This window comes from Myotis yumanensis, unplaced genomic scaffold (assembly GCF_028538775.1).
Source record: "Myotis yumanensis isolate MYYU_CA2020_CCGP unplaced genomic scaffold, mMyoYum1.0.hap1 SCAF_1, whole genome shotgun sequence".
Lineage (NCBI taxonomy): Eukaryota > Metazoa > Chordata > Mammalia > Chiroptera > Vespertilionidae > Myotis > Myotis yumanensis.
In genome coordinates this window covers 179996606-180016231 of record NW_027223752.1, presented here as the reverse complement: position 1 = coordinate 180016231, position 19626 = coordinate 179996606, and the positions used below count along the sequence as shown (strand labels likewise).

The 19626-nt window shown below is 33.3% G+C and overlaps 1 protein-coding gene and 1 pseudogene across 4 annotated transcripts in view; one reads left to right on the top strand and one right to left on the bottom strand.

The window, feature by feature from the left end:
• Window positions 1-19626, top strand: part of CCSER1 (coiled-coil serine rich protein 1) — a 1176231-nt gene that overhangs the window by 235587 nt on the left and 921018 nt on the right. The window lies entirely within an intron of this gene.
• LOC139006600 (large ribosomal subunit protein eL33 pseudogene) lies at window positions 15681-16006 on the bottom strand (annotated as a pseudogene).

The window sequence follows — 19626 nt, the reverse complement described above, 5'->3', positions numbered from 1 at the left end:
AATCTCAGACAACAACCAGACTATGTAAACTTGAGCAAATTATTTAATCTCTCAGTTTTCCCTTCTTCATTTGAAAATGGGATGAGCAAAAGTTTCTACCTTATAAATTTGTTGTGAGAAATAATATGTTTAAAAAGCCCAGTAGAAAGCTCTTTCTCATCTGGCATATATAATATTCTTAAGACCTGTAGCAGATACCACTTTTTATATTATGCATGATAAAATATGACACACCTGATTAATATGAATCCAGTCTTAAAAAAATTTTGATTATTCCTTTGTCTATTAATGGAATATCTCAGCCTCATTTTCAAGTACAGTATTTCTCAAATTTTAACTATAGAATGCCACAACACATGCAGTTAATTTTGTGACCCTCGTGTATTTCAAAATTTATGCAATTGTAATATTAAATGAAATGATGAAAAAATAACAAATGACATTTTTTGAGTCTAAGTGCCAATTCAATGAATTACGTAATAACTTTCAGATTTGAGAAAATTGAAGCTTTGGGTAATAACATGTTACAGGAAGTAGTTGTCGCACCTGGACCAAAGTTTTTCTAAGTCTGAAGGCTCTGTGTTTAATTTTTATGATTCTTTTGACTAATAAAATTAATTTATATAAAATTTAAAAATCACAGCTACATTGTAACCTTTTTTTTTGGAAACTGGCTCTTTTTTCTATTGACTTTTCACTTACATGCGTAGCTTATATGTATTTGCCTTTGACTTCACGCAAGAAGCTAAAATTAACTAATACTTACTTACTGAAGCACCTGTGTTATGCCAAGGGCTGGTCTAGGCACTAAGTTTTGTTTTTAAGCAACAATTTATAAGCACTTGGGATGATCTTATTTAATTCTATCATCAAGCTTCTAGATAGTACACGTATTACTATTTTCAGTCATGGGCGAAGGGATGAAAACACAGAAGAGCGTTGTCGTTGGTCCAGGATTTCAATCTCGTTAAGTGGCAGAGCTAGGGTTTACATTACACTATTTTGACTTGATGCCTACCAAATATTTTCACTATATAAAGCTCTCAATGATGTTTAGTTCCTAGAAAAAGCAATTATAATAATTGTGCACAATGTTCTACTGTAATACACTCAGGGTAGCAGATGTAGTAAAGATGAAAGTGTGGTCTTAGTTATTACTTTGGTTTTGATCAGCTGTTGCCTTTGCTTTTTTTTTTGTTTTTGTTTCTGCTTTCAAAGGGTTAGAGTATCTGTTATCTGCTAAGTAGCCATTAGATGGCAGTAGTGTTCTGAAAATGACTATAGTAATCCTATAAACATTTGCATTCAGTTTACAGTTTAATAGGGATTTCAAATATGTTATCTTCTCATCAAATTATCACAATAACACTTTGAAATAGGTGTTAATATATCCCAAGTACAGTGGAGGAAGCAAATACTACATAATTAAAATATTTATTGCAGTTCACACAGCTAATATTAACCCAAATCTTAACATTAAATGACAGGTTCTTTTCACTATCTTTCTAGACCTTGATGCTTCTAATTCTAATACATTAGGTTAACATATTTTCCAAAGCTTTTGAAAATTATAGTAACATCTTAGAAGAAGAGGAGAAAAGGTTTGCTACACGCAGACATGCTTAATGTGGTGAAAAATAAGGACTGCTAGCCTAAAGGGAAAAGAAAAAGCAAAAAGCTTTGAAAAGGAGACAAAGTCATAAAACAGAACAGTGTGGGGTCATGTAATGTAGGAACACATATCTCCATCTCTGTGAGCAGGGCACGAAGCATTACTGTATTGCAATATGTTACTCCATAGCATTTTAAAAATTGTTATAGCCCCAAATCATCAAGAAAAAAAGTTGTATTCTGCCTACTCGAAAATTGTAAGCTGCATAATTCACTTTGGAAATGCCGCCATCTAAACTGTTAGTTTTACTCATTAATATGTTATGAGAAAATAATCCTAATTCTTCAGAAACTTTACCCAGAAGTGTCATTTTATAAGGATTCTGTATTGCAAAAATGTGAATATATTTTAAAGTTCATTGAAAAAACATTATATAATTCTTAATATTTTCCCCATATTTCTTCCCCCAAGTTCTTATAAATGACTGAATGGACATAAGAGGAGTTGTGTAAAAATGTTCACTAATTGTTGTCTTTGAAAAAGCAATGATTCCTTTATGGCAGTGGTTCTCAACCTTCCTAATGCCGGGACCCTTTAATACAGTTCCTCATGTTGTGGTGACCCCCAATTTCATTGTTACAAATTGAACATAATTAAAGCATAGTGATTAATCACAAAAACAATATGTAATTATATATGTGTTTTCCGATGGTCTTAGGCGACCCCTTTGAACGACCCACAGGTTGAGAACTGCTGGTTTATGGTTTATTGATAGGGTACAGGAATCATGATATCACTTAAAAATAAGATTATACAATTGTCAGTAATATCTATTTTCAGTGTAGATGTTTCAAGATTTTTATGGTTTTTGTTTATTTGTTTTTACTTGACCACTTAATTGATTAATAGGTTAATACATTAATTTAATATTGAGTTTTTCATATCAATTTTTAAAGTATTTGACTTGTTCAAAATAGGACAAACACATTATTTTCTGTATTCAATTTGCTGTGTTAAATGCTGCACTTTAATGGCAGAAGAATGGACATAAGTGGAGGAGAATTCCAGACAGTATGAAGTTGACCCCTTCTACTTCTGCTCCCTGTGAATATTCAGTATTTTAAAGGCCTTATTCAAGTTCATGCTGTTATTTTGTAGTACAAACAGGCCTGTTAATAAGAAATTGGCTAGTTTCATTTAGCAAGTACACATTGCAATTAATTATTTTATTTTTCATATAAGTAACCCACAGAGTAAATCACTTGTATTTGTGGATTTAAAAGTGCCTCTGCTATTTTGCCCCTCAGACTTTGCTATACTTCAGGAAGATTGCTTAGCTGCAAAGAGGGCTCTTAGGTAGAATAGTTTTTAAGACCTAATCAACTATAGTTGAAAAATGTTTACACATTCTGACCTGATTTAATATTAAATGACAGCAATTTTAATGAAGTCACAGAATTGACTTGTAACCTGCTATTGTAGCATTTTCCACCATTATAAACTCTCTTCTGCTGTGCAAAAGGTCAGTCAGTGGCTCCAGTGCAGAGGATAGGGTCAATGGAAAAGATTTCCTTCATTCAGCATGGTTTTTCTGGAGCAATTAGAAAGAAAATATGTGTCTCAATATAAAATTTCATGGCCTCTAACAATTATGTGGTGACATCTCCAGACAATTGCTTGAGTAATGCCAACAACATCAGCTGTCACTATCAAAATGAACAAGTAATTAAGAAAGCAAATGCTGGTCTTGTTCTGAAGAAGTAGAATATTTATGTATTTAAAATTATACACCAACAAGAAAAATAACCATTGACGTGTAACATAATTTTCTACAGTGCCTTAGGCAGAAAAGAGAGAAGTAATAATGAACATTTCACACTATTATAACAAATTAAATTATAATTGTACACACTAAAAACAATTACAGAATTTCTATTCCTTGGATTATAAAAATTTAATAGCCTCATTTTATCAGGTTTTACTAAAGCATTTGCCCCTTTTATATATATATCTTGATGAGCCTGCAGTGAAATTGGGGGTTCCTTATTCTTATGAGGACCACCTTTTCTATAACAGAACATCTTAGTATGCTAGGATAACTTAAATACAGACATATTTGTCAGAATAATTAGTAGATTTAAGTGATACCATGATAATGTTGGCTCCTCAAACCTTTGATAAGACCTAGCTCAGTTTATTCTTTACTGAGGTTAGGGGAAAATGTTACCTCCACTGAGCTCTGGTCATTTTGTGGAGAGGGAAGAACAAAATAGGATTTATTAAGAATTTGAATTTGGTTTAAGATGGACCTTTTATTTTGGGAGCCTGATTGAGATTGGGTAAAGATCAATGTATTATAGTTTAAGAGAGTAGGATTGGCAGCAGCAAAATAAGGATGTTAAGGTGTAGGATTTTATGGTGTTTATACCATAAGCTAACTGTTTGACGTTTCCTATTGAAGAATTGGTGGGTCTTTGGGGAAATCCTATTAATGAACAATAAGTTAATTAGAATAATTAAGTTATTCCAGTAAAGACAATGAAAGAGTAAATTGATGTTCATAGAGACAGTCATCTACCTGTTTGGGGATTGGTTTTAGGTTTGAATCTCCGCATCGAGGGAGACAGAATAATAGGTCAATTTTAACTGGAGACATGATCAACCCATATTTTTACTACTGTTTGAGGTGACACAATCACATACAAAGTTGTTGTCTAATCAACCATGACAGTCAGATTTTTCTTTTCCTTCTGCTGAATGGGCTTTTCTCGACTAGATCATTGATGTTGGAGCAGTTGGATGATATCATTTAAGAGTCTGGAGATTATACATCTGAACTGCAACACAAACAGTAAAAGAAGGGTTCTGATTAGGGTTTATTGTTCACTCTCAGCCAGAAGTTGAGTACACAGATTAAACAAGAGATAAATCCCATCCCCATGCTGAGGTTGTTAACCAAACTACCAAATTTTCTGACAAAAAGCATCTCCAGCCTAGGCCTCAAATGGATATCTGCAAAAGGTTTCTGTAGAAAGAGGAAACCTCTCCTGGGCTAAAATATTTTAATACTTTGTCTAAACCTTTCTCAACATCTTAACAATGGTACAGTATATAGGAACAGTAGTTGAATGATAGATTAAACCGGCTTGTCATTGTAAACTTGTCCATATTGCAAAATGATTAAGGTACCTAAAAAGTCTCTTTTGTTGTTGCTGTGAGATGCTGTCTCCTAAATAAACATCACTCGTATGCATTGAAAGATCTGGGTTCTCTTTGGATATCTTGGGACCGATAATAACTTGGGTCTGCTCCCTCTATTACACCATTCATAATTAGAAAATTATAAAAAATGCATATTAATTGGGGAACATAATGTAAAAATATTCTAAGGAATATGTAAGGAAAGTCATTGCCATTTTGCCAGGTGGCTCTTTTAAATAACGTATTTCAGTGATTTAACAATTCACATTATTTCACACTTTAATATCTGATATCGATATGTTTATAATCCTATATAATAAAAGCCTAATATGCTAAGTGTCCAGTTGTCTAGTAGTGCTCTTGAAAAAAATAAGTGTACTACTAAGGCAATGATGATAAGGACCAAGTAAACATAAGATATATTCAGGGGAAAGAGATACTTCTATGGGCCACAGCAGGTGGGATAGGCTTCAGGAGAGGTTGTACTTGTATTTAAATAAATTACAATAAAGTCTGGGGTGGGGAGGCATTCTATGGGCAAGAATCAATATAAAGAAAAGTTTAAAGACATAAATATTTAAGTACATCTGAAAATTAATAGAGGGTTACACCAACTTTGTGAAAGCAAAGATTACTTGGGAATTATATATAAAAATTTTAATCCTATTATTTTTTGTCAAGTGTTTTTAAATAGTCAAAAACAAAGTAAAACTTTGGTTCTGACTTTCCTACAAAATAAAATATTAAATGTATAAACATTTGAATAAAGGAATAGTTGTTCTTTTTAAATATATGACTCTGCTGATATATGTGAATAAAAATTGTCATAAAGTATTAACCAGGGGAATGAGTTTTATGTATTGGATCTTGGCAATATACTTTTCTAAATAACTCTGTACTTCTATTACTAGCAGAATTCTTTTCAGGTTGTTCTGAAAAATGAAATAATCTGAAAAAATCTAGATAATTCTTTTAAAATATTTAGAAAGCATTTTTATGAGATAAGAAAGTTATATATTTTCAGAAAAAAGGTAAACTTTACGTGCAACCTTTAAAAGTAATTATTAAAGTCAATTTTTTTTTTCTAACCAGCTTGTGAATGTTAAGAGCCATTTTGTGTGTCCAGTAGACAAATATGTGTTCATATTTTTTATCCTAGTGAATTCTAATATAGATATTTTTCTTAGTTCAGCTGCTTAGTTCTTTGAAGATTCTTTTTCTAACCATGGAGAATTAGGACAAAAAGTATTAACCTCACTAAAAAGAACATATTATTTTAGAAAAGGGAGATAACTTAGATATATTCTAACCAACAATATTTATATATGAGGACATTCAAATTGATGAGTAAAATAATGTACTCTCATCTAACTTGCAAGAAATAGAATATGGAATGGAACACTTTGAATTAATTTTAGTTATATATGGCTTAATAAAATTAATGCATATTATAAATTAAAATTTAAGTTGAAGCTTTAAGTGACTGTGAGTCTTAATAATATACTATGAGGCTTTTCTATGGCACTGTTTAAAAATTTGTGGTTGACTTTATGTAACAAATATAATTCAAGCTATAATGATGATTTTTATGAACATTATTCAACACCCAGTGGAAAGAATTTCAAACAAAATTATAAGCTAGGGTATTTCTTTAACAACTCTATGGTCCTAAGTGTATAGGTAGATCTGAGCTTCCAAGTGTATTTTTAATTTGATTTTAATTATATTCAGTAATATATATTTATATGTGCTAATTGTGAGCTTAGAGGCATGATGAGGTTTTTGTTATTCTAGTATAAAGCAAACTATACTCTTAATGATTAGACTATAATGTTAATCAGCCCCATTTTCAATCTAGCTTTTATTATAGCCACAAGGAACAGAAACTCATTTCTGTAAGAGGCATACCTGTGGTTTGGTGGTATTAACCAGATCTTTTTGTACTGACTGGTCCTGCCTGACACAATGCAGAGATGATGCTCATAGGTCCTAAATCGAGCAAGTGTTACAGATGGATTTGCTACTTTAGTTTTTATTTTCTATTTTATATTTTCAATACTCCTCCAGAGATGAATAAATTTACTAAAAACATAAAAGCTTTGGCCTATTATGCAAAATGCAAAGTTGCTTTATTAGGCAGAATTTCACAGCAGAATCTGTTCTTTTTATTTTTTACCTTCTACATTACCATCTTACCCTTATCTTTCTCTCCAACAACCAAAAAGGAAATGCTTAGTGAGTGACATCATTATATAAAATACAAATATTTATTTTCAACATGCTAATCATTAATTAAACAATATGACAATCTAGAATGTCAACCCAATGTCTTAAATGAACATAATTGAGAATGGTGCATCAAGGTTGCAGCCAAAGGATGTTGTGTCCTAGGAGACATACTTTATGACACATCTTATATGTACTTACTTTAGGAGATGCTTTGTGTTTACGTGGTTTATCTATAAATATTTCAATGGTCTTACTTTAGGCCTTTGAACTTATTCTCACACATTTGGTCTTTTATTATAAATAAGTGTAGCCTCCGATACCTGCATAGGAATATCCTCTGGTAGATGTTATTTAGCTTATTATTTGCAAAATTAGAGAGATACTAAATATAACTTAAATCTCTCTCCTAATATCAAAGTTATCAGGAAACTATCTCATGAGAATTTGAAAATTAATAACAGAAAATAAACATTTTAGATTTTGTGATTATGAAAGATTAGAAAAATGAAAACCTCTGAGTATAAATATATTTTAGGAATATTTACATAGCAGCGAATATGTGTGTAGCTAAAACAAATCAAATTGAACTCTATTTTGCTTCCATTATAAATCAGAATTTTATTTTGTGCATTGAAATAGAGTTAAATAAATAGTTATTTTAAAACATGCTCACAGAGTGTAGTAAAACTGAGTATATATCCTGTTTTCATAGACATGCTCTGTGCTCTCTTAGTTTTGAACAGAAATAGTTGTGTGTGTGTGTGTGTGTGTGTGTGTGTGTGTGTGTGTTAGAGGTAGGTGAAAGAGAAATATAAGGGGAGGGGAAATAAGAACTATTAGAGAGAATTAAGCAATGAATAACTGAATACATAAATTCATTATCCTATATAATAAAAGCCTAATATGCTAAGTGTCTTGTCATCTGGTCGGCCATTCAACCAATCAAAGCCTAATATGCTAATAATATGCTAAGGCCGCTCAACCACTCACTATGATATGCACTGACCACAGAGGGCAGACAGTTGACTGGTCAACCAGTTGCTATGATGTGCACTGACCAACAGGGGGCAGACAGTCAGTGGGACATTCCCTGAGGGCTCCAGGACTGTGAGAGGGTGCAGGTCGAGCTGAGGGACCCCCACCCCTGAGTATACAAATTTCGTGCACTGGGTCTCTAGTAAAATATAATAATAAAAATATGTTATAAAAATATTATACTTATAAAAAGATTAAGATATAATCCAATTATCCATAATGATATTTGATTGGAAATCTCTAAGAATAGTTATAGATCATGAGGCATTTCAAATATGTTTTATAAAGAAAAATTATCTGTAACTACATATGCTTCTCTAACCATATCATGTTTGTTACAAAGCAAATTCTATTTATCAGAAATTTGCTAGATTATTATTTATTTAGTCAAAGTGCTTTTGGATGAAGAAAAGTAATGCACTCATTTTCATTTACTCAATTGCTTTAGAGAAATAAAATTCATGTAGAAAATATAGTACTAATTATTAATTCTATTTTCCACCGGGTACACTTCCAAAGAGGGTTGCAATTGGTATTTTTCTTTGTATAAATTAATAAGATTACAGTTACAATTTGGACTTATTTATACATTAAATAAATTTCTGATAAATTGTAAAAATGAATATTTACATATTCAGTTATATCTAACATTTGAACTTCTAATTCAGATGTATTCTCTTTAAGGAAGAAAGTGATCCCAACTAGGCAAAAAATATTTTAAAAATGTAAAAAATAGGTAAAAATCATTTGTGACAATGTCAAAAATCCATTTTCAAGGATATTTTTGCCTTTGTGTGTGCAGAGTTTATATGCATTTAAATCTCTAGTAGAAACTCTGAAATTCATCAAAAAGGAAATCAATTCACATTATCTTAGTAATCTTTAAAAGCATATGTAAATTAAAATATATCACATAGCTAAGTCCAATTTAATTGACAGCTCTCACTGCTTCTCAGGGATTTGAATATTTAAATATTTTAGCAGCCACACTGGTTAGTGTTTCAGGAATAGTACTGCTTTAGAAGTACAGCACACTCACCACCTGTGAAAGCCATACAGCAAGTTTTCTTTTAAGATCTTTTTCTTACAATAAAGTGTGTGATTCCTATGTTTATGTGTCAAACACTATCTTTTCTCCAGAAGTTAATATGTGAAAGCCTATAATAAATAATAAATGTGATGTGTGCATGTAATAACTGACTAATGAATAACAAGGTACCTGACACACTCGTTTCAGAGAACTTCAATAGGAAAGCATTTGCAGGATTGCCTGAGCTAGCAAAGAATTTGAAGGCATTTCAATACTTCTGTGATAACAATTTTAACCAATAGCAGAAATCCAAGTGAGCATATAAAACATTAGAAATGAAAATAATATTTTTCATGTTTTATTGCATTCATAAATCTAAATGTAAGCTAAGTAAAATTGTTTAAGGAGAAGTTGATCTCTTTTGTAGAAGAGATTATGAATAGAAAAATAGAACTCACAGAATTTGTTTTCATTTTAAGGAATTATGTTTATGGACTTTTAACTTTATCTCTGTAATGCTGGCTTAAAGGAAGAAGGATTTACTAAAAGCTCACATTTTAATAGTTCACATTTCCTTGGAGGGAGTGATGGGTGGAGGACTGGGATAAAAATAGTGATATTGAGGGAAAGCACTCTGGCAGCTGATTTTTCTCAGGTCAAACAACCAAAGTTCTTCAAAGGTAAAACTGATGGCTGTTTTTAATTTCACAAGAGGCTCAGTTTACAGAGATGAATAATTCATGTTCTTTTTACATCTTTAGCCCAAAGGAAGTAATGATTTTCTACAATGCACACATTTTATTATCTCAACCCACTCAAATATTTAACTCTACTCTCCAGTGAAATTAATGTAAAAATAGAGGAAGAAGTGGAGTATAATCATAAGAATCCGAGAAATGTTTAAATGATTAGATGGGTAACATTAGTGAGTCACGAGCAGAGCATTTTGTGCCTGAAGAAAAGGAACAGAAAACAGTTCTCCAAACTGCAACTATCAAGCAAGTGTCATATAAATTGATGGTAGCGAGTCATTGGATGTAGTTTATAAAAACAAAACCCTTCATTTTAGGAATTTAAGTTAACCTGGCTGTACATTCACATCCACAAATCTGATGACTGGACCTTAAAGTAAGGGTAGTGACAAAAAACACTGTCATGACAACATAGAAACAAATGTCTACTGCTAACAGCTTAGTTAGGCAAGAAGAGTGGGCCTTTACTTGACATCTCAGCTGTGAGTGAAGTTAAAGTTATATGGTTCTGACTAACTCTGCAAAGGAATTAGTATGGTTAGAAAGAATGAATAAAATAAAGGAACATACATGATTCATCGTTAGATGCATTCTGTAAATCTTCAGAAAAACTGCCCAAGAGCTTGCCTTTCATAGGAATAGAACACTGGAGAGTCCAAGTGTGGAGCAAGTCTCCTGCTACTGATAGCCCCAAACATAATAAAGTAATGAAACCCATGTCAGTTTCCTACCCCCTGTTACAATGTTTAAGGTCTTTGAATCCCGTTGACTTTGTGATACTTAGGTAGAGAGGGGAATTTAGGAATCCTCTGGACATGTCCATAGACACTAATGAGGTCCCCCTGGCATCCGTGATGGCTCTGCTGAGGACCAGCCCAACTTTCTCATTCTAGAGTCCCCAGATCTTCCCATTGGTCTGACAGTCATGGATATTACTGGAGAATAAACACATTGTGGCACATAATAAGTCATGGAAATGGTGTATTAAGAGAGTGAATGATATTTATTTTTATCCGACTGGCTTATTTTGCAGAGAAAGATAAATATTACATGATCTTAGTCATTTGTGGAATATAATGAACAACATAAATTAAAAACAAAAATAGATCCAGAGACATAGAAGCATGGAACAGACCGTCCAACCTCAAAGGGAAAGCAGGGGAGGTGAGCATCAACCTATGAACCAGGAGGTCAAGGTTCAATTCTCGGTCAGGGTACATGCCTGGGTTGCAGGCTCCATCTCCAGTGTGGGACGTGCAGGAGGCAGCCAATCAATGCTTCTTTCACATCATTGATCTCTCTCTCCCGCCCCCAACTTGCTTTCTCTCTGAAATCAATAAAAATATATATTTAAAAAAGTCTCAATAAGCTCATAGAACTATAGCTTACTCAGCTTTACTAATAGGTAATCATTGTAAAGAAGCAAGAAAAATAGCAAATTTATACTTGTGAAGAATAGGAAGAAATTCAAATTTACTAATATTTTTGTCAAAGTTTTCTGCCAACTTTTATAAGCTTTTGTTTAGTCAATAATAATAACATAATGGAGATTTTTTAAAAAAAATCCTAGTGTTTAATATTGATCCATTCACTTTAAAATTAGTTAACTTCTTAGAAACAAGAAAATATATAATATAGGAAACGGAAGTCATGTTTCTCCAAAAGAAGTTTTATTTCTGAAGGATTCTGTTCTCTTAAAATTTATAACCTGTAATTATTATTTATTGAGGAAGAAATTAATAAAATTAACACCAGTATAGTGCTTGTTCTGTTGATGGATTGTGTGGAATGTATCTCTTGAATATAAGCTTAATGGGATAAGAGGATTGTATTATTCTTCTACGTTACTAATAGGCCACTAAAAATTATTCCTTTGGCTTGTAATTATGTTTGAGTCTTTGCAAGAGGGTGGGGAACATTAAGTGATCGCAGATTAGCAGTGTTTTATTTGTGCATATCATAAATATGACAACATGTTAATTGTTTTTCACTTAAGCTGTGTAATTTATGGCTGCCACTGATAATGATACTTAAAATTTCAATCAACATTAATATTTTCTGCTAGGCAGTAAATGATAGAGACTCATTATATAGTTAAAATATTCCTTGTTAATGACTGCTTTGAAATAGTTTAAGATAATTTTTTAGAAACTATAAAGCTAAACACAAGGACTATTTTAATTTTGTAAATTTGTTTAATTTCAAATACTTTTTAAAACTTAAATGGATTACAATGATCCGAATTTAAGTCTAAGTACAAAAATTTCAGTATCCAGGATCTCATAGAGTAGTAGAAAATTACATTTACATATAAGATATACTTTACAGAGGTCAAGACTAAATTCAGATAAGGTTCATAATAAAAAATCTATAGCAGTTCTTACCAACAGGATTGTGTTTTTACTTTTGTATACCTGCACAATCAGTTATACTAAGGGAGATGCCCTGCCTTAATTAATGGGATTATTCATCAAGAGTAAATGAAAATGTCCTTTTCTAGAAGCTAATTTGCCTTACCTTTAAAAAAAATTAACAAACAACATTCCAAATAAAAAGCAGATAATTATAAATTTGCTGTTATGAATCTTCAGCAGAAAACTATGTCTCAAAAGTATGTCTCAAGCTAGAAGATACAATTATGCTTAGCCTAGCAATGATATGAATATTGTGAATCAAGGGACATTTTTGAATACCACTTATATTTCAAAAAGAAAAGCAAAAACTGAGCTGAGAATAAGAGCTTATAGCTAGAAGAGAGTTAGAAATCATCTAATCTTTAGTCTTTAGTTTATGAGACCAAAAATATTGAGAGCTATAAATGGTTAAAATCAGATCTATTTAAAAGAATCAAATTTTCTGACTCTAAATCTAGTATGTTTATATCATAAAAGATGGATACATCTGTCACTTATAATGCCATACATATTTAGAAAATTATGTAATGGAGATATTTATTGAATATAGGTGAACATGTTTATATTTGTATATGTCTCTCTATATAAATGAATAATATAAATATACTTCTATCTACATATTTTTTGAAGCTTGAATGCTAATTGACATTCATCATATTGGACAGAGATAGCATGATGAGATAGGCATACAGAGGTGGGAGAAAAATCTTTAAATTTCCACTTTTACTTACTAGGTGGCTGTCTTTGGAAAATTGGTTAATATCCCTGAATCCATTTGCTTTCTCTCCTGTAAAATGGGGATAATGAAACCAAATGTGCTGGTTGTAGGAAAGGTTAGAGGTAATGCAGATAATGTAGTCAGCAGTCATTTTATATTATTCTGTTTGTATGACACATCAGCACATTGAGGCCAGCAGACTGTTTATGTCTCAATATAATATATCTAATGTACTAACGTGATTTAAATCTGAAAAAATATACTACTGATTACTTGGGTACATAAGTACTAGAACTGGAAATATTTTGTTTGAATGTATGAAAATGATCTTTGGTCATTGAATAGCTAGTTGTGATTTAATGTCCAAAAGGCTTCATTACTCTTGGCTAATTGTGATAGGAATTTTTTGTCAACAGTAAGTAAAAACATGGACTTTGCAATCAAAGAGACTTGGTTTAAAGTCCTGGATTAGCCACAAAATTAACTGTCTGAGCATTTTATTAACATCTCCACATTTCTGTGTAAATAAATAAATCCTATGTAATAAAACATAGTATACAAATTGTCCCCTCGACTGGAAGTTTCTCCAGGACTTTGTCCTGGAGTTCAACCAAGGGGCGTGGCTGGCTGGGGGGAGGGAGGGAGGCCTCAGTTGGCAGCCAGCAGCCACTAGGGACCCTACCAGTGCACTGGGCCTCTAGTAAATAAATAAATAAGCAAATTAAATAAATAAATAATACAACTCTCTTGAAGAGGTTGTTGTGATGGTTAAATGAAATAGTACATTTAAAAAGGTTTTCTCAGTGCTTGATACAGAAAACTCAATAAAGTTAACTACTATATGTCATTATCATTGTCATTACTAATTCAATGGCCCTTTTAATTTCTCTTAAGAAACTAAATTGGGAGTAGCCAGGGAGGGGTTGATGGGGGAAAAGGGAGACATGTGTAATACTTTAAACAATAAAAAAGAAAAAAAGGAAAATAAACTAAAAAAATCTTTGCATAATTGCAGAAATGTGAAAGTTATGGGCAACTGAGTAGATTGCAGTGCTTTTGGATAAATATATATAACCAGTGATCCCTTGGTATTAACATGGGGAGACAATAAATTGATCATTTATTTTAAATGGGTATCATGTTTTGTTTAGTTAGGATACTTTCAAAATCTGATTCACCCATTATTATATAGCTTTTTTTTTTCTTATACAGGCAAATGTTGATATATTTCTATAATATTTATATAATTCTATAAAAACTACATACTTATAAATGACATTATTAATGTAAACAAACAACAAAACAAAAAACTGGTTAGCACTATAATAGAGCAATAATGAAAGATGATGGTGGTAGGAAAAGAAAAGGAAGGGCTAATTCACACAACATAAACTTGTGAAAATAATTTAAATTTCTAATTTAAAAATTCAAATAAACCCAATAATAAATGCACTGGATTTATTGAAGGAAATCAAGGTATTTCACGGTAGATCAACATCCCTGACCTTCATCAAAATTGATATTGTCTTTTAAAAAGACTGCTACAGAGTCCTACTATATGTATCTATCTATCTCTCTGTCATCTATCTGTCATTTATCTGTCTGCTGTCAAAGACCAAGTTGATTACACTCTGGTCCTAAATTATTAAAAAGGAATTTTTATTTGGGGCAATACAAATAATGAAATAATGGATTTATCTGTATGAGCATATTTGAAATATAAAAAATTATATTATGTGTGATTTTTTTAAGCTGTCATGCTATTGTCCATTAAAAATAACAAAAATAACTGAGTGGTAAAACATTATGCAGTTATCATTTCATTCCTATATAGTTTTGGTTACTGCCATTGTCACAGAACTTATAAGAGAATATACTTTAAAGTACTGATCTTTAATAATTGATAAATATTGTCACATTCTTTTAACTTATTTGCAAAAGGCAATACTTCTAACACATCTCTACCCCAGTACTTATTGATTGGAGTTGAGTGAGGTAGCAGTGTATTTTGAGTCTTATTCTTCTCTGTTCCAAGACTCTTCCAAAACCTTCCTAATGCCGCGACCCTTTACTATAGTTCCTCATGTTATGGTGACCCCCAACCATAAAATTATTTTTGTTGCTACTTCATAACTGTGATTTTGCTATAGTTATGAATCGTAGTGTAAATATCTGATATGCTATATGTGTTTTCCAATGGTCGCGACCCACAGGTTGAGAACCGCTGCCTTGGAATCTTTTCTTCTATATCTCCTAATTCTGGCTGAAGGCCACACACACACACACACACACACACACACACACACTGCAAGAACTGGGGTAACTTGGACTTGAGAATTTACTTCTGAGTACTGTCCAAAGACAGAGTCTATCCCTGAAGTCTTCAATGAGTCTATCCCTGAAGTCCTCAATGGACACATCCTTTCCAGCTTGCTGGACTGGATTTGATTGTACTCTGTGCAGAGGAATGATTTGAGTCTCCAAAAGATGTTGTTCCACAATAAAGATTTTTCTAAATATCTTTTCTTCTCTATGCAATTTGGGTTGTTTTATGTGAGTCTCACAATCTTTTCTACTTTTTATTCCCATTCTTTTTTTCCTTAAGATACTAACCTATGTGCCAATTGATATGGACCTAGGGGTACTTGATTATATGTTCACAGGACTATTTTATTTATTTTCAATAAGTTTAAATCCTTGAGGGGTACAGCATTACACAGATGCTGTGTCCAATGGCCTTAGCAGGAAGGTTGCTTTGGAATTTAGCACAAACCACACCGCTGTTTCCACGAGTTATCTTTCCCCAGATGACTCTGGTTTTGTTTGGTTTGCCACCAGGAGTCACTGTGTTGTTCTTTGCTTTGTACACATAAGCACATCTCTTGCCTAGATAGAATTCAGTTTCATCTCCAGCATAAACACCTTCAATTTTAAGGGGAGCTATGTGCTCCCTCTGGTTCCGGAGCCCAGCTTATAGCCTGCAACAATGGCCTTGGACCACAGCCTTCCAGGCATACATGTCCTTACAGAAGTCCTGTTCCCAGCAGGCCCTCAAAGTTCAGCAGCAGCAATCTGTTTACAAGACTGTTTTAAAAATTTCTCTTAGAATATCTTTGTCTTCTGTGTAGGCTTTGCAAATTCTTATTTACTCCAAGGTCATCCAGAGACCTGGAATTAACATTTAAATCTCTTAAGACAAGGGATTTGCCCTATTTTCAGGGAGTTCTAGCTTTAAGAGGTAATTTAGCTTCAAGGGTTTTTTTGTGACTAGAGGGCAGTGGTAGTAGGTGAGAGAAGATAACAGCAGTTAGGTTCAAGTTGTTAGGGTTTGAAGTGTTTTAAAGAGATAGTTTAAAAAATTTTACCTTAGTCAAGGAATCCTTTATGAAGTTCATTTTGGCATCTGAGTTTCTTTTGGAGATTTCCTCAAACCAAGTAAAATCTAAACAATTGAATATTTGGGATTTTGCTTCCTTTTTGTTTTAAGGCTGTTTTCATATAAATAATTTTATTAATATTCAAAATTATCAAAATGTGTCTATGTTATTCTATTATTTAGTCCGGGGCTGCTACAACAAACTACCACAGACTGAGTGGTTTAAGAAGTTTATTTTCTCCCAGTTCTCGAGGCTAGAATTCTAAGATCAAGGGTTAAACATTGTCATTTTCTGGTGAGAGCTCTCTTCCTGACTTGTAAACGGCTCCCTTCTCACAGTGACCCTCTCACAGTGGAGAGAAAGTGAGAGAACAAGCTCTCTGGTGTTTCTTCTTATAAGGGCTCTAGTCCCATCATGAGGGCCCCACCCTCATGACCTCTATAAACTTAATTATCACCCAAATGCTCCATCTCCAAATAACATCACATTAGAGGTTAGGGTTTCAAAATACGGATTTTGGGGAGACATAATTCAGTCCATAGCAATTATCTATGTTGAAATGATTCAATTTAGAACACCAGTATCCAAATTAGACTTATTATGAAAATGCAATTATGAGACACCTGTGAGAGTCAGCAATGTTTGGTTCAGATGCTTTTGTACCTTGTATCTATATTTTGGACAGTTGGCTGTATCTAATAGCAGATTATAGAAATCTCTAGTGGATGAGTGTTTGGAGATGAGACAGAACAGGACAAGCCTAGAAAAGTTCTCACGAGTTTCTGACAGGTGCTAAAAGCCAGAATCAATCTCTGACATGGTTAGTATGTGGCTAGAGGACATTATTTACGCTTTAATAATGTTTAATTGCCATTTGTTCTTTTTCAAGATTACAAAGAAAGGAGAAGATAAGTGAGGGTAAAGCTAAAGCATAACCATTTGAAACATTGACCCTGGGCTACCCCTATAGGAATTTTACAAAGCGGGCATTTTACTCATAGCTATTTTATGTTTTGCCAACTCATCAAAATAATTACATCTTTTCAATTTTTTTTTAACAAGTTTAGCATTCATTTTTAATGTGGACACTAATCTTGGGTGCTGTTTGCTAATATTTGTACTTCCTATAGTAAACGACAAAGCTTTCATTACTATGATGTCATACTCTATGATGGAAGATTGGAACAGTATTAATGAAATGTTCTGATACTAATGCATCCATGTTCTATGTTATTTGGTCACAAATAAAATATTGATAATCCAAGAAATATATTAAAACTAGAGGCCCAGTGCATGAAATTCGTGCAAAGGGGGGTGTGTGTGTCCCTCAGCCCAACCTGCACCCTCTCCAATCTGATGGGATCAGGCCTAAACGGGCAGTCGGACATCCCTCTCACAATCCAGGACTGCTGGCTCCCAACCACTCGCCTGCCTGCCTGCCTGATTGCCCCTAATCGCTTCTGCCTGCCAGCCTGATCACCCCCTAACCACTCCCCTGCCAGCCTGATCGACACCTAACTGTTCCCCTGCTGGCCTGATTGCCCCTAACTGCCCTCACCTGATGGCCTGGTCATCTCCAACTGTCCTCCCCTGATGGCACAGTTACCCCCAACTGCCCTCCCCTGCAGGCCTGGGTCCCCCACAACTGCCCTCCCCTGCCGGCCATCTTGTGTTCACATGGGGCCGGCCATCTTGTGTGTTGGAGTGATGGTCAATTTGCATATCGCCTCTGTATTAGATAGGATTCTGATATATCTATCTCAGAATTTTTGAATATTATAATTTTCTATTTTATATAAGTATAATATTTGAAAAATACCCTTATCAAACAGGTTAAAAATCATTCATGGACCTGTACAAATTATTTCTCATGTCAAAAGATTTGACTATTAAGCATTTACATTAAAGAGCTTTTCTGAGCGATGCTTTCTCTGGGAAGACAGCAGCAGCCATTCAGAAAAGGTGTTCAATGAATGTCTAAAGGGAAATTTGTGATTGCATCTATCAAGATCTTGTGGACTGAGAAAATTCAATTTACTTTGGAATGTGAACTAAAGTATGCTTATGCCTTATTTTGATGTACATAATTTCTGGACACTTTAGTGACATAAATGTAGCCGTGACTTCCATCATCCGGAAAGATTAATGGGGCTTAAAGAAAGGGAGTATTGTAACAAAGAAAATATTTCTTCAGAATTATGAGATTTGTTAGTAAACTATGAAAGGTTAGATTCTTTCAGATAACTCATCCCTTAGGCAGAGCCCTAAAGGAAATGGAGAAGTGTGACATTGCTGCTGTTGTTCCCTTTCTCCTCCGTCCCAAACAGTGTGGTGCTCCTATGGAAATATTGGGCTGTTACAGTGACTTGTTATATTTGGTTGAATGTGCAGAATGTTGCTATATGTATTGATTTATTTGATTTGGTGCCTCTAGAGCCTGGACCAACAGTATATATTATTCATGGTTAGCTCCTGTGAAATTAGCACTTGTTTATGAATTCAGAACTTGGGTGCTACAGGATAAAATACCAACAACTTGGCTTGACATTTATGGCTCAGTGTACCTTGGTCCCTGTGTGATTTTTAAAAAAATTTTTTTATTGTTTTATTGCTTAAAGTATTACAAAGGGTATTACATATGTGTCCTTTTTTTTTACCCCTGCCCTTGACAATCCCCTGGCCTCCCCTACCCCCCAGTGCCTGTGTGATTTTTATCTATGCAATTATACTTCCTGACTTTCACCAGCTCAACCAGAGATTGTAGTTATGTGAAATTCCTCAAAGGCCACCCTTATTCTGGCTTCTATATTTTCACTTAAGTTGGACAGTTGAATTATTACTTCTTTATTCTCAAAGCAAATCATACTCAAATTAGTTGATAATGCTACTTTCTATTCTAAGTGGAAATTTAACTATAGACTGAACAGATTCCAAAATAAAGGTGATTACTTCATATGAAACAGAATAAAGAAAGCAAAGGGAAGATGACTTTTTTTTTTTTTTGTAATTCAGAATCTTTTCTAATGATAGCAAGGGGTGAGCAGCCTAAAACCATTAGCTGCAACATATTTGAGTTATTTTTGTTATTTGAATCATGTATTGAAACTATATATTTGATATATTTTTGTGATGTGTAACTCATATGTAAAATTCTGAAAAGTGGGTTTTTCTAAAGGAGATAATTGAACAATTTATTTAGCTTCTTAAAAGTGAGGATGGGGAGGAGAACCAAGATGGCGGCGTAGGGAGTGGACCTGT